At 40.2% G+C, this 15440-nt stretch overlaps 1 protein-coding gene and 1 long non-coding RNA gene across 10 annotated transcripts in view; one reads left to right on the top strand and one right to left on the bottom strand.

Moving 5' to 3' along the window:
* LOC106010684 (uncharacterized) overlaps positions 1-2284 on the bottom strand; it is a 39906-nt gene extending 37622 nt beyond the window's left edge. The window contains exon 1 of the long non-coding RNA XR_001184446.3: positions 842-2284. This is a non-coding gene — a long non-coding RNA (uncharacterized LOC106010684). The remainder of the gene's footprint in view (positions 1-841) is intronic.
* Mcc (MCC regulator of Wnt signaling pathway) overlaps positions 1-15440 on the top strand; it is a 425319-nt gene that overhangs the window by 219542 nt on the left and 190337 nt on the right. The gene's annotated exons all lie outside the window — the stretch shown is intronic.

A 15440-nucleotide genomic window follows, 5' to 3' on the forward strand; every position in this document is an offset into this window, starting at 1 on the left:
TATACCAGGGAAGCTCTCTCCCTCCCAGATGTTTCTTATTTGATGGCGTTTCCTGAAGTTCTGCAATATATTTATTACCTCCCCCCACCCAGCTGCATTAGAGTTTTAGTGTGTGTGTGGGGGGGGGTTGTACCAGGGATCAAACTCCAATGCTTGGGTTTGCAGGGCAGGCGATGGAACCACTGAGCTAAATCCCCAGCCCTGCATTGGAGTTTTACGAGGCTAGTAACATGCAAGGTTAGAATCACAGAGGATTAGGTTAACAGATGGTAAAACCAAAGGCTCAAAGGTAGAGTGTGACACAAGAGACAGGAATCCTGGATAAGAGGGCCTGAAGGCCGCCTACAACAGTCTGATCACTTGGCCCTGCCCTGGTTCTGGTGGAGCAGGCCGAAAGTGAGATGGAGAATGCTGCTGTGCTTTCTGCCTCAATACCCAACAGTGGTCCATGTGTGGTACATGCTCTGAATGTACAGGCTTGGACACAGTTAGATTATCTAGTTTTATGGGGGTGGACCAGGAGGCAGGGAGAGAAGCTGCAAAGAAGAGCAAGTAGCCAATGGAAGAGCAGCTGGGAGCAGGCTGGAAAGAATTGGAACAGATCATAGCTAGAGGGTTTGGGTTTGGCAGACTATTAAGGAAATCTTGTCCCCAAAGAAAGCTATGAAGAGAAAGAATAAGATTAGGCTTGTATATTGGGGAGATGGGGCCACTGGGAACTGTTTTGTTTTCTTTTTTTGGTACCAGGGATCGAACTCGGGTCCTTGCACTTGGCGAGGCAAGGCAGCGGAACCACTGAGCTAAATCCTCAGCCCTAGGAACTGTTTTTCTTCTGACTTACCTCAGTGAAGTCAGGGAATGTCACTGTTATCCATCCTTATCTCTCTGCTGACCTGAGCTTCATTTGGTCCTCAGTGGATCTTTATATTATGATTGGCATCTTTGGAGTAGAATGATTTCTGTAGAGTAAACAAAAGGGCCTCAGCTCCTTTTCCCATGAGCTCACCATTTTCTTTCTGAACCCACTGAGATTGTGGGATCCAATCAGGCATTTATCTGAGTGGGAAGGGAGGAAGAAATTGATCAAGAGACTGCAGCACAGGCACTAAGAGCCTCAGTGTTGTTCTGTCCTGTTCCTAGTGTAAAAACCCTTTTTATATCACGGCCTCACTGTTACCATGGGGTAAGAGGGTGAAATGAGCTTTGGCATTCTGGACCTTTCTTGATAAATGATCAACCAGACCTGATCTACCCCATGTCTTTTGGCATTTAGAAGGTCGAACAGGGTCACAATCCTAAGTACATTTAGAAAGCAGTACTTTATGTAGATATAAAATTCATTTTTATAATTTCATATTTACCCAGGCAGCAGTAACTGACAATAAAATTGAATATAGCACTCTGATATCCATGAGCTAATCACTTCATCCAATGTGTTATACTGTCTTACATGAAGCATTCCCCCTCATCTTTTCATATGTACTTTGTTTTTAACCTTTTCTTGAGCTTTTTCCGTCTTTACTTGTTTCCCTAATCTTTCCTGCTTCTTCCAGCCTTGATTATATTCATACTTCAGATTAAGTTCTTTAGTTTTCTGAGACAGGTTCTGTCTATGTTGCTCAGGCAGGTCTCAAACTACTGCGCTCAAGTAATCCACCTCAGCCTCCCAAATGCATCTGCCATACAGACACATGCCAGCATGCCTACTCTTGAGTTCTGAGACTACTTGGATGTTTCATTCACCCTCAAGGTTTGGCTCTTAGTTCTGAGTAATTCCCAGCACTATACTTCCTGGTGTCTTTTGCAGAGCTTTAGTTCCACATCTGATTTCACTTGCTTTCATAGATGACCACACCCTTCCCCTGTAGTTGCCTGTCCAGGTGTCCTGATCCCTTTTTTCTGGTCAGGGTGACAGCATTCTTCCACACATAGCTGTAGATCTTGAGCCTTGATTCCTCCATGCCCAGTTGATGTGGCCACATGCCACTGATCTGTCTTTTAGAATATTCTTTTTTACGCTTGTCCTTCCTTCATTCTTCTGTTTTTCTACCAGTCCCCATCATCTTGTACCTGTACTACTGAGTCTCCTCTCGGCTTTCCTGGCTTCAGTCTTTCTTTTTAACCCACTTTGTGATACATTTCCAGAACTATGCTCTTTAATGTACTGCTTTACATGTATATCACTTGTGTTTCTCCTAAAACTTCGAACTGAAGAAATACTTTCCAGTAGAAATCTTCATGACTGCTTGGAAAATAAAATTCTCACAGGTTTGTGTAGTTTTGAACCCAAACTGTCTTATCAGTATTAATTCTCACATACTTGTAGGCAGTGCTGTTGGTTACAGATTTTATAACATTTGCTGCCATAATGGGTTTTCTTTTCCTATATATTTGGGTAGTGTTTATATGAATATATACATCTGACGTTTGGGGAATAGTAGTAAAATGCAGCATTATTTTCCTAATTACAGTACTTTAGGGAGGTATCTTTTCCTTTTGCCTGGAAAATAAAGTTCAAATTCCTTAGCTTGGCAATAAAAGCATTCTTGTTTTTCCACTTCCTCCTCATCTTCATTCCCACTGCTCTCTGTTACTGAGGCATACTGTGAACCATGCCAGCCACCATCTTTGAATGCTGGTTAGGGTCTCTACTGCCTCCCCATCTCTTGCCTGAGTGATCTTCATCTGTGGTTTACTCTTTTCCATCAACAGCATTCATCTTCCTCAGTCGCTGCTGCTATTGGTAGACTCCCTCTTGTGGATTCCTGTACGAGCTTTTCCTTATTATATCATTACCTGTGTTTTATGTGTAGCTCTGTCTTCTCTAATTCTTGTAAACTGCCCAGGGGTGGGGGTCCTATCTTCAGATACTACATCTCTGGTGTCTGTCCAGCTCCGTTTTTTGCCACAAACTGGTTGAGGACAAAGGTAGAAAGAATGGGCTTTTTAGTGGGCTCAATAGTAGATTGAGTGAAGAGAGCCTCTAAAAGTCACAGAGAACCTTGCCATGTCTCTTAATCTCCCTGGGCCTCATAATTTAATATGCAGAGGGCTGGTCTATGCCATCTGAAGCCATTTTCCAAGTCCTAAACCTAATGTTACGTGAATAACTCCAATGATTGGATTTGTTGTTGTTTATTTTGTTTATTTGTGACAGGATCTCATTATGTAGGACAGGATCTCATTCAAGGCTGGCCTTGAATGCAGTATGTAGCCTAGGCTGGCCTCATATTCATTGCAGTCTTCCTGCCTCAGCTTCCCAACTGATGAGATCACAAGCATGCACCTCCACGCCAGGCTTTTTAAAATGATTGGATTTGGGAACACTGCAGTGCAGTCTTCTTTTTTGCCCCCTCACATGGAAGAGTGGTTTACAAATGAAGTGCATAACTTAATGAAGATAGCATGGAGTTCACAGAATAAAGTAGTAGGATTTTTCTTTTTCTTTTTTTGATTTTTCTTAGATATCAGTAACAAGACAGCTTTAAAAGATAAGAAAAAGCTGACAACTGGAGGAAAAAAGACATCTCTTAGGATTCATTTACTTTTCATTTGCAGGCTTTGTCTGGATCAAAGATAAAATTAGCTGTCTCTTTCCATCCCTCCAAATTCCTCCTTGAAGTGGCAAATAGCAGGCATTTACCAAAGTGTCACCAGGCCTTCCTATTCTAGAAATTAAATCCACCCCCACCCCAGACCCAAATCTGGAAGACATTGTGGAATTCCCTTAAGTTCCACAACACAACATCATGGCCCCTCTCTCAGCTGGGATAAACTTTTCCCCTTACATACCTCTTCCTTCACATCCAATTGAGATTTAACTTTTCATGAGAAATTGCTTTTGGACGAACGAAATTTTAAATGTAACAATTTAAAAAATATGTCAGTGACAAGGGATCTTATTTTACTAAATCTCTGTTTGGGGCCAAGAGTGTAGAAACATGTTTTAACTGTCTCTGGAACCCTAAAACTTCTGTAATCTGAGTTGCTTGGTGGAGTCCTGAAATTCTGGCTGAATGTTATTCTCCTTCTGTTCTTTTTCAGATTCCCAGCTAATAAACCATCTTTTATAACTAAATCTAAATGTCTCTTTTCTACTAAGACTTTATTCTTTTTTGTTCTCCGTTTTGCCCCTGGGAAATATTTTTGCTTAGGATCTTATCTCAAAGCCTTTATAACAAGATCTCTTTCTAAACCTCTGAAGTAACACTGTTCTCCTTGGCCTGGTGTCATGTGAAGCTCAGACCTCAGACATTGTCTGATCCCATTAGATGCTGATTACACTGTTGGCCCTTACTTACTCCTGGTGACTTTTTTCCTTTCAAAGTGGCAGTGGCTGTGATTGAATGGGTCTTAAATTGCCTCAGTAGGAATTCTTTATGGATGCCTTTGGATTTTCCACCATTTAGGGGAGGGGATAAGGAAAGGAGGAAATAGAAGTATGAAGCTTTGCCAGACATTTGTTACTGAAACTGAGAAGTTAAAACTGAGAAGCTGTACATCCCTTAGGAGGGCTGCAGAGTGGTAATACCATTTTAAAATTAACTGCTAAGAGTTTTGTTTCTTAACACTGGATTCCAAACCAACTATTATCCTGGTGGTATACTTCTTGGCTCTTTAGCCATGGTTTTTCCAAAAATGCTGTGGCAAGAGCTGAAATCTACTCTGATCACCCTTCTCTCTGACTAGATTGTGGAAATTAATGTAAAATGTTCCATTGGATTACACAAAAAAATCTAGATGATTTGGAGAACATAGAGAACATAAGAGGTTTTTTCTTTGACATTTTCCTCAAGGATATGTTGAGCCTCCTTGGGAAAAAGATTACTATTTTTTATGTACTTTCTAGAAGCAACAGCTTCCTAGATCTTTATTTTCACAGGTTTCTGTAGTTTTGAACCTACACTGTCTTATCAATATTAATTCTCACATACTTGTAGGCAGTGCTGCTGGTTACAGATTTTATAACATTTGCTGCCATAATGGGTTTTCTTTTCATATATATTTGGGTAGTGTTTATATGAATATATACATCTGGCATTTGGGGAATAGTAGTAAAATGCAGCATTGTTTTCCTAATTACAATACTTTAGGTAGGCATCTTTTCCTGTTCAGCTATCTTTACTCTCAACCCCCAATAGTAGAAATAGCAAACTGCAGAGTGAAATCATTTCTCTAGGGGGAGAGTAGACATGGATTTGCACTGATTTGGTTTCCTTCATTTTGGAGCCTGACATTTTATCTTTCAGACTAAGTAAATTCTCAGTCATGGGAGATACTCCTAGTAGCCAAATGTTGTATTTGGAAATGTTATTTAAAGCATTTTTTAAAAGCTGAGACTTCTAATGTTTCATAATGTATAAGCTAAACTTCAGAGCACATGTGAAACATATTCTTACTCCAATCCCAGTGATTGTATCAAGTATTGTATAATTTGGAGTAGTTCTTTCATTTCCTCAAAGTATAACTACTGGGGAAATCAAAATATATTTGTTCCTACAGGCTGGAAGTCTACTTGCAGAGGATTTAAGGATATTTATTCTAGGTGACCATTTTATATATTGTTCAAAGTTTATCAGTAATTCAGCCAAAACTTGTATGCACATTATGTAAGCTATTTGAGAGTGACAAAAGCATATTTCCATTTTGAAATTTATTAGATAAGCCACATCTATTGGAATCAATTCTTTAGATTTAGATAATTGTAATATTTTTGTATGTACTTTCTAGAGAATATCTTAACCAGATTTTTACCCTGGCTTGCTCCAGAGGTTTACTTTGAACGTTTATTCTGCCTGAGAGTGGATCTGTTTGCTGTTGCTAGGTGTCTAACTTCAGTGGTGTTTCAGTCCAGTGCACAGTACCCTGAACTGAATTTGAATCTGGGTCAAGCTGGGCGTTGAATGGGTAGAAGAAGCAGGGAGACACTGTTGTAGAGTGGGAAGGAAAGGAAAGCCAGAGGGAGATGTTAGCAGCTCTGAGAAATTCCATGTCGTCACTTGGCTGGAACATGGCGCAAGGGGAGGGCAGCTCTGAGATCCAAGCCCAGAGAGCCACGAACAACTGTCAAGGCCTTGAATGCCAGGCTGGGAGTGAGTAACATTCAGGAGCCAATGTCAAATTTTAAACAACAAAAAGGTGAAAACAGTACTTTTGAATTATCTTCTAGGAATCAAGGTTTGCCTCTCATGGAATAGTCTTTGTTTTTTTTTTGTTTGTTTTTTTTTAATACCATCTATTTATGTGTAGATGATTCATTCCAGAAAAGGGCTGGTGTAAATGCAGTGAAAATCTAGGTCATGCCTGTACCTGATATTAACCCATTAGAGGAAAGAAAACCATGGTGATACAGCTAGCCATTTTCAGACCTGGGCTTTTGGAATATATTAATTACAAGATACGCAGAGGGCAGAGCTTCTGGTGTCAGAATTCAGTAAACCAAACCCTGGATGTCTTGGCTTAAACGCTTTCAAAAAAGTAATTTGAGAGGAATAAGACTTTGCCTACATGGCATCTCATTGTGGACTGGATTTGTTTGATGATCTGAGCCTCAGCGGAGAGTAGAAACTCACTACCACCGATTCCTGTAATCCGGCTTCTTCACTCATCCTTATTTTCCCTAACCCATGTTATTTTCGTAAAATCCCAGCTTCACTTTCTAAATTTTCCACAAGTGATTTTTTATTCTTTTGGGGAGATTGAAGAGAGTGACTCTGAAGTACCCAAACTGGGAAACATGATGCCTGAAGGTCTTTAAGGTGTGAGTCTGGTTATAAGCTCTCCTGGTCATGCTACTTCTGGCTCCTCCCCAAAATCAAAATGATCATGAAAAGTATACATTTTTAATCAATTCAGGATATCAAGGCAGCTATGACAGACTTTAAACATTCACTATATATTTCTGTCATACCTCATACCTTGTGTATTGGTCTCCTGCTAAATGTGACTATATTAGGAGATGAGGTTAGCACCAGAAAAGGGTTCAAGATAAAGAAAAAGTTTAAGTGTGGTTTGAGATGGAGACTTTTCTGTTTTTACTACGTTGTTTGACTTGGTCTCTTTATTTTCTTTTATTTTTTTTCCTTAAATTCTTTTATTGGTACATTTTAGATATATAATACATTTACATTTATCATTGGGTACTTGTACCTGTACATGATGTATCTTGGTTCTTATTTTTTCCCCATTCCCTGTCCTCCCTTTACCCCTCCACCCTTCCCCATTTACAAAGACATTGTTTCCATTTTTTTCCTTTTCTCATAATTTTTCCTTTCCCTTCTTTGCTTTTCCCTTCCTCTCCCACTTCCCCTACCCCTTTGGACCTTCTCTTCCTATTTCAAATTATCAATTATTTGTTTTAATCATTTTAATCCTTATTTACACTTTCAGTTTCTCACACCAGAGAAACTATTCGATATTTACATATGTGTGTCCTCTTTATTTCACTTAAGAGTATGACCTCAATATGCATCCATTTAGCTATAAATGACTCTAGTTTCTCATTCTTTATGGCTGAGTAGTACTCGATTTTATAAAAAACCCACATCATCTTCATCCAGTTTCCAGTTGATGGGCACTTGGGCTGTTTCCAAGCTTTAGCTTTTACAAACTGTGCTGCTGTAAACATGGCTGCACATATATTACTGTGATATGATTCTTTTAATTCTTTTGGGAAGATACCCAACAGGGCAATAGCTGGGTCAAATTGGGACCTCTAGCCCTAGTTCTTTGAAAATCTCCTTACTGATTTCCACAGTGGTTGTACCAGTCTGCACCCCACCAACAATGGAGAAGGGTTCCTTTCTCCCCACAACCCCCACCAACATTTGTTATTTGTTGATTTCTTGATAGCATCCATTCTTTCTGGGGTGAGGTGGAATCTTTGTGTTGTTTTAATCTGCATCTCTCAAATGACCAGTGATGTTGAACATTTTTTCATGTTTATTTGCTGCTTTTAATTCTTTGTCTGAGAAATGTCTGTTCATTTCAGATGCCCATTTTTGAATTGGGCTTTAAATTTGGAGGATCTGATTTTTTTTTTTCTCTTGGTACTGGGAAATGAACTTGGGTCCTTGTGCTTGCAAGGTAGGCGGCGGAACTACTGAGCTAAATCCGCAGCCCAGGGGGTCTGATTTTTTTCATTCTTTATATATTCTAGATAGTAGTCCTTTGTCTGAGGTATAGCTGCTAAAAAAATTTTTCCCACATTGTAGGTTGTCTCTTAGCTCTGCTGGTGGTTTCTCTTGCCATGCCGAGGCTTTTTAAATAAGATGAGATCCCAGTTGTTGATTCTTTGTGCTGGTTCCCAGGCTACTGAAGTTTTGTTCATGAAATCCTTTCCTATGCCAGTGTCTTCAAGAGTTCTACCTAACTTATCTTCCAGCAAGTTTTGTGTTTCTGTTTTAATATTTAGATCTTTAATCCACTTCAATCTTAGTTTAGTGCATGGTGATAGGTATGGGTCTAGTTTTAATCTTTGGCAAGTTGAAATCCAGTTTTGCCAACACCATTTATTAAATAGGCCATCTTTCCTCCAGTGAGGGTGGTTGGGTCTTTTCTCAAAGATGAGGTGGCTGAGTATGTCTGGAGTTGTTTCAGTATCTTCTAATCTATTCCACTGATCCTTGGGTCTGTTTCTTTGCCATGCTGTTTTTATCACAGTAGCTTTGTAGTATAGTTTCAAGTTGGGGATTGTGATACCCCAGCCATGTCTCTGTTGCCTAGAATTGCTTTTGCTATTCTAGGTCTCTTCTGTTTCCAAATGATTTTTTGTATTGTTTTCTTTAGTATTGTGAAATAATAGTATTGGAATTTCAATTGGCATTGCATTAAATCTATATAGCAGTTTTGGGAATATGGCCATTTTCACTATATTGGTTCTTCCTACCCAGGATCAAGGGATGTCTTTCCATTTTCTTATATCCTCTTCGATCTCCTTTTTCAGAGTGGTATAGTTTTCAGTGTAGAGGTCTTTTGCTTCCTTTGTTAGATTGATTCCTAGATAATTTATTTTTTTAATGCTATTGTAAACAGGATTGTTTCCCTAATTTCTCTCTCAGTGAGTCTGTTATTTGTGTACAAGAAGGCTATTGTTTTTTGAGTGTTGACCTTGTATCCAGCTACTCTACTGAATCTGTCAATTAAATCTAGAAGTCTTCTGGTAGAATTTTTTGGGGTCTTCTGTGTAAAGTATCATATAATCAGCGAATACTGACAGTTTAACTTCTTTCTTTCCTATCTTTATTCCTTGTTCTCTTTCCTTTCTGTTGGAGGAACTCCTCAAATATATTGTTTTTGGTCATCTGTTCCTACATTTAAGAACATGAAAAATCTGAGACTTTGTGAGAGTAGTTGGACCAGGCAACAGGTGGGCTTTGGGACCAATTTGTGTTTTGACAATCCACAAGTCCCTATACCGAGAAGTGTATTCTGTCTTCAGAGAGGAGACTTCTCAAATCTTTTACATTAGAGGTGCTTTTTTGGCTTCCAACATTTGGGAGACCGAATCTTTGGAGAAGGAAAGTAGCATAAGGATGGCTATGATTTGGATGTAGTTTGTGCCCTAAGGACTCCTGTTTTCAAGGCTTGGTTCTTAGCAGTGTTGAGGTTAGGGGACCTTTGAGTGGTGGGGCTAGTGGGAGGTGATTGGGTTATTTGGATGTACCCTCTGAGAGGATGAAGGTAGTTTTCTTGGGATTTAAGTTAGTTCTCTAGAGGGGTTGTTACACAAAAAAAAGACTGGCTATTTCCCAGATTCGCTTCTTTGGCAGTGTGATCTCTCCCCCCCCCCCCCCCCCTCTCTCTTCCTCTCTCTTCCTCTCTCTTCGTAGTGATGTCCTCATCAGAGCTAAGCTGATGTCATCATTCCTTTAAACCTCTAGAACTAGAATTCTAAGTAACTTCTTTTCTTTATAAGCCAGCCTCGGGTATTTTGTTGTAGCAACAAACAGCTGACTAATACAAAGTCTCATGGTTTAGAGAGCATATTTTTATTTAATACCTTTTTTTGCTCATTGCAAATGCCTGGTGCTTGGTTTCTGTGGTTTTCAGACCTACCTTGTCCAGACTTTTCTGTTCAGGGAAGGTAGTAAAGAGGCAGAGACACTAGTCCTACATCTGTAAAAGGTTAAGGCAGAGACCTGAGAGTTCCAATTTCTCTCTAAACTGGAAACAGTTTCCAGTCTCATGTCTCAGCCTTGTATTTTGTGGCACATAGTCTCTCCAAGTCTAAACCTTAGGGTTTCTGTGAGAGCAAATTAGTTTTCTTGATACATCCTGCCCAAGTTCTTTAGGCTGTAGCATACTTGAGGAAGTTAAATGAGCCATCATTTTTGTCCACTTTGTCTTCTGAAAATTTGTTGAAATAACTCCTCTGCTGCCTTCCCCTGTGTTCTCTTCTTTCATTTGTATATCTTTTTTTATTTGCCATCATTTTAGTGGCTGTTGGAAAGAAGTGAATAATATGTGACCAGTTTGCTGCGTTTAACCAGAGGCCTATATTATCACACTTCAGACAAAAGACTAGAAGTTAGTTGAATTTTGTATATTTATATCAATATGGCATATAGCTCAGACTCTTATTACTGTGAAACTAAAGCTATTTCTAGATGATTTATGAATGACACATTGATGTTACTCAGATTCTGATTCAACTGTTCTTAAAAACCATGGTACTTGTATGCAAAAGGCTGTGGGATATTTTAGAGAAGCAGAGTTGTGGTGTGGAATAAGGGTGTCCTTTTGCTCAATCCCAGTGCTCTGAGTCAAATTACTCTTTGCCTCCAAGATGTTTCTTAATTTAGGAATAAGAATCTGGTCTCTGAGGTTCCTTCTTAGGTTAACAGTCTGTGATTATTGGTGCAAACAACTGAAGAGGAGGAGAGCTTGTATCAAAGCCATGTACCTCTCACTCTAGGGTTTTTAATCTGGACCTGGAGACTCACAAGGTCGTAGCCATTGGAACCTCTGTGCTGTTACTGTCTTGATTGTAAAGTAGAAGATGGGTGTGGTCCAGGTCTCAGCCCTTCTGGTTCTGATGCTTTGGTTCCTGGGGCATAGATTCTGTTCACCTCTAGTGCAGACTCCATTTGCTAGTTTGATATATCAATTGGGTGCTTTAAATTCTCCAGTTCCTTATGTGAAGTATAGGCTAGATGGTAGAAACCCTTGGCATTAGACTCTTTGAGGAACGGAAATGTGACATCTAAGCAATTTTTATTAAAACCATCCTCATGGTAAAGAGCCCCACTGATCCAGTAAATAAACCAGAGAATAAACCAGAGTGGGTTCAGAGTGGTTAAGCTACATAAACTAGAGGCTGGACATCATGGATCATGTAATATGCTTATGTCCTATTGACTCGAGAGATCTAGACATATTTAGTCTCACAGTCTTGCACATCTGTCAGTGTGGTCTGAGTTTTAGGCTTATTGTAGTTAAACCTGAAAAATTATTTCAAAATAGTTTTAAAAATAAACAACAAAACTGACCCATTTCTATTCATTTCTCTGGAAGGAACCCTCATGCAGCAGAGTTGATCAGTTTGCTTTAGTTCACCCCTCTGTCAGTCTGGTCAGTGGAATGATCTTCACCTTATGTATCTTCAAGGGCTCTGACTCACACATCTACTGAAGCCCTTTGCAGGATTCTGGGACCCCAATTCTAGAGAGCAGAACTCAGGCTCTGTTGATATAAGGGGAAGAGATGTAACTCTCGAGCCTACTAGATATCTGAAACGCGAGTTCACGTTCTGTAAAATTGAAGAATGAATTCTAGGAACAACAGAGGTTAAGAGTAGGAAAAACTTATTGGGAGAAAGAAACCTTCTGCTTAAGAGGGACAGAAGGGGGACCAGAAAGTGGGTTGCCCACCCACCCTACTTTTCAAAGATGTTTTGTACAGCAAAGCCATGTGGTGAGGCGGGAACAAAGTGGGACAAAACTAGAAGACCCAGTGGAAATTTACAAGGTGGGCATGAGGTGGGACAAAACCATGACCAATAAGATTACAAGTACAGTCAGCTAGGTAATATTGATTAAATGGGGGTCAATTGGGGGAGCAAGTCACGAAGCAAGCGTACAAAGATTTTCAGTAAGAATATGGGGGTCAGGGATTTTTTTCTGAAGAGGCTGGGTTAAGACCTTGACCCCCCACCCCCTACCCAGGGGACTGATACCTATTTAGAATATCAATCACTGCCATTTATCCCCAGGGGAAGCACAGAGGTGTGTGGTTTCTCTCCTTTTACAATTCTGGCCTTCAGTGAATGTGTCTTGATTGTCCTCCATGTTGGGTTCTTGCTGTTTTGGCTCCTGGAGGGCTGGTCCTGTCTAACTGCACACAAGATAGCTAATTAACTTACCTATCTGCAATACTGTCACAAGGAAGCAAGGACTCCATACTAAAGGCAAGGTGGAGTTGCAGATCCAAGGTCCCACCTGCCAACGAGTAGCACACTTGTGGCAAAGACTTTGGTGGAAAATGGCTTATATGGATGGCATTAATCCAGGAGTGTCTTTCCCATGGCTGGATCCCGAAGCCTGGGTGTTTTATTGGTGCATTGTTCTCTCCACATCTGGTAATTGTCATGATCTCCATCTCAAGCTGATCACTATTTTGGGGAGCAGGGTGTTCTGAATGTTGCTTTGAGGCAGTAAGTAGTTCCATGCAGAGTTGTTCCAAGGCAAAATGAAGTAGAGTTGGGGTGACAGTAGCTTCTACCACCTTCTACTTCACAGTCACCTGTGAAGATTTAATTTGCACAGCAGGAGACTAGAAAAGAGCAGAATTTAAAAACAGGCAGAAAGGAGCCATTGGGGAAATAATGATCAGATGAGATTTGTGTTTTAAAGTTCAACTTGAACTCTATGTGGAGAATCAATCACCTACATTGAGTTGGGAATAGGAGACCAGGTAATGATTAGAAACTAACAGGACCTGGTACAGAACCAGGAATCTGTCTTTTACTATGTTTGGATTCTACAGAAAGGTGTTCCCAGTTCACGTGGGAAATCTGACAAATGAGAAATGTACACGTGACAAATGAGTGTATATGCCATGGTTGACTAAAATATGAACCCCAGACTTAGTCTTCATCCATAAAAGTTATTTTCCACTGAAGTCTTTTGTTACAAGTGTGCTGCATTTTGATGTGCAAGGCCTTTTGTCCTCAGCCCCGTCTGCCCTTTAATATGTAGGTCCTTCCTTAGATGTGACTGAGCTTGAATTCTGTTCCGTGTAATAAGGGGCCCAGGAGCCCACAAATGGACTTCAGCAGGTATGTGAGTCAGAAGCCTTGAAGATGTGTGAAGCAAAAATCAATTCCACTGACCAGGTTAAGGAGGGACTGAAAAAAGGAGACCAAGCACTCTGCTCTGTGAGGAGGTTCCCTCTTGGAAAATGAAGCAGCCCTACTCCCTCTGCAAACTCCTGCTCTGGGATTCCAGACTCGCATTACCAAACTGATCCATGAAGAGATACACAGGGTAAAGTTTCCATGATAGATTTATTCCTGGGTTTATCCCAGTGGAAACTTGGAACTTGTTTATATGAAGTGATCTGGTTATCAATATGGTTTCGAACATCGTTGGTGTTATTGCTTAAGCTAATGGTCTGTCTCTAAGCTTCTCTGTTTAAAAATAGAAGAAGTTTGAGATTTCACAGCTTGTGTCTCCATTGTATATATCTACAAATTAAGTTTTTTTAGTACTATATCAATGTTGTATATCCTACAGTGAAAAATAAACACATAGATGAATATTCTTTTCATGTTTCAATGAATTGTCCTAATTACCTATTTGAAACCTTTGCTTCAAACTATGTGGATTAAATAGATGCTGCAGAATAAATTGGAAAGATGACCCTCTTCTTTACTATTTCCTTGGAGAATGTTTTAAGCTCTGAACAACCATTTTACAAAAACTGGAAATACACATTGGTGTAAACCTGAGGCTGTGGGACTGCATAACTCTGTAATCATAAAACCTCCTAGCCCCAACTGTGATTGAATGTGAGTTAATGGATAAAGATGCTTGTTAGTTCTGGAAATACACATTGGTGTAAACCTGAGGCCATTAGTGTTTCTCTGCTGTGAACTGCCTCACCCTGAGACTTTTTTTTTTGGTACCAGGGATCGAACTTGGGTCCTTGGGCTTGTGCAGCAGGCGGCAAAACCACTGAGCTAAATCCCCAGCCCACCCTGAGACTCTTGACACAGATGTGCAGAGTGGAGTTGCAGTCCACCCGCTCCCCTCCCCACTCCAGCAGGCTCTGGGAGGACAAGACCTCACCTCCAGCTTCTGTGTACTTTAGATACAGCATTAACAGCGTTTGTTTTTGAGTTTCAAACAACCAATGGCAAAACTGTACAGTTAGGGAAAGTCATTTGGTTTAGCGTAAGGGACTGGAGTTTCTTGTTTATTTAACAGCTTCAATAAAAGGTTGTTTTTTTTTTTAAATAGACTAAAATGCAAGACTGTGTTAGCATATTTAGCGGCCAACTAGAAGTTAAGAAGAAACAAGACTAGAATGAAATATACAAAATACTAACAATTAGTTGTGGATACTGACTTTGTAAGTCAGTTCTTTTCATCCCCCAGTTTTCTGTGATATAACTGCCTTGTTTACAAACAGAAAAAAATTTCTCCCCAACATTATTGCTGTTTTAAAAAGTGCAGCTAGAAGCATTGAACCATACCTTGGTATATTACTATATTTTGTATTCTAAGCTCCCCAGGTGGCTCTATTACAAGGTAGTTTCTTTAAAAAATGGCTCGTCAATCAAAAGTGTTCCAGGTTCTTCTTGCATCAACGAATTGGACTAGATAAGCCAATAAGGGTGCCAAAAAGTTTATTTGAAAGGTGTGGGGTAAACTGGTTTGGGAGAAACCAGCTGAACTTGGGCTGAAGAAAGAGAAAAGGAAGGTAAAAGCAAAAATAAAAGTTCACACCATGTACAGACACCGCATGGGCTAGCAGCCTTCCATGATGGCTGGTCCTTTTAATGCTGTCAACAGTCCACATCTCTTTGGGGCTGGGGAGAAGTTCTATAAGCATGCAGGCCCTCAAGTTGCCCTGGGGTCTTGTGATTGACAGGTCTTGTTCAGTTCTCCAGCCAGCTTTGCCACGCCCCATCTCCTATATCAACTCCCTCACCCTGACCTTGTAAATCTTGGAGTTTGTGCTTTCTGGGTGTAACTGTGAGCTTGGTGTGTAGTGCTGTGACCACTGTTTATGCCAGGTGGGAATCCAAAGAGAGCCATATCCTTAAGGTCTGTTTGATAAAAGCCTACCAGCCAGAAATATTTGAACTCCCATTATTGTGAAAGAAGAGAAAATCACAAAGCACACTGCCTTCCTTGCCTCTGTATCTCTGCTTTCTTTCTTCCCCTCCCTGGCCCCCCACATCATACTCACTCATGGACATTATTTTTCTACTGTTG

This window comes from Heterocephalus glaber, unplaced genomic scaffold (genome assembly GCF_053883595.1).
Source record: "Heterocephalus glaber isolate CG9 unplaced genomic scaffold, H.glaber_assembly_v1.0 deba00001606, whole genome shotgun sequence".
Classification (NCBI taxonomy): Eukaryota; Metazoa; Chordata; class Mammalia; order Rodentia; family Bathyergidae; genus Heterocephalus; species Heterocephalus glaber.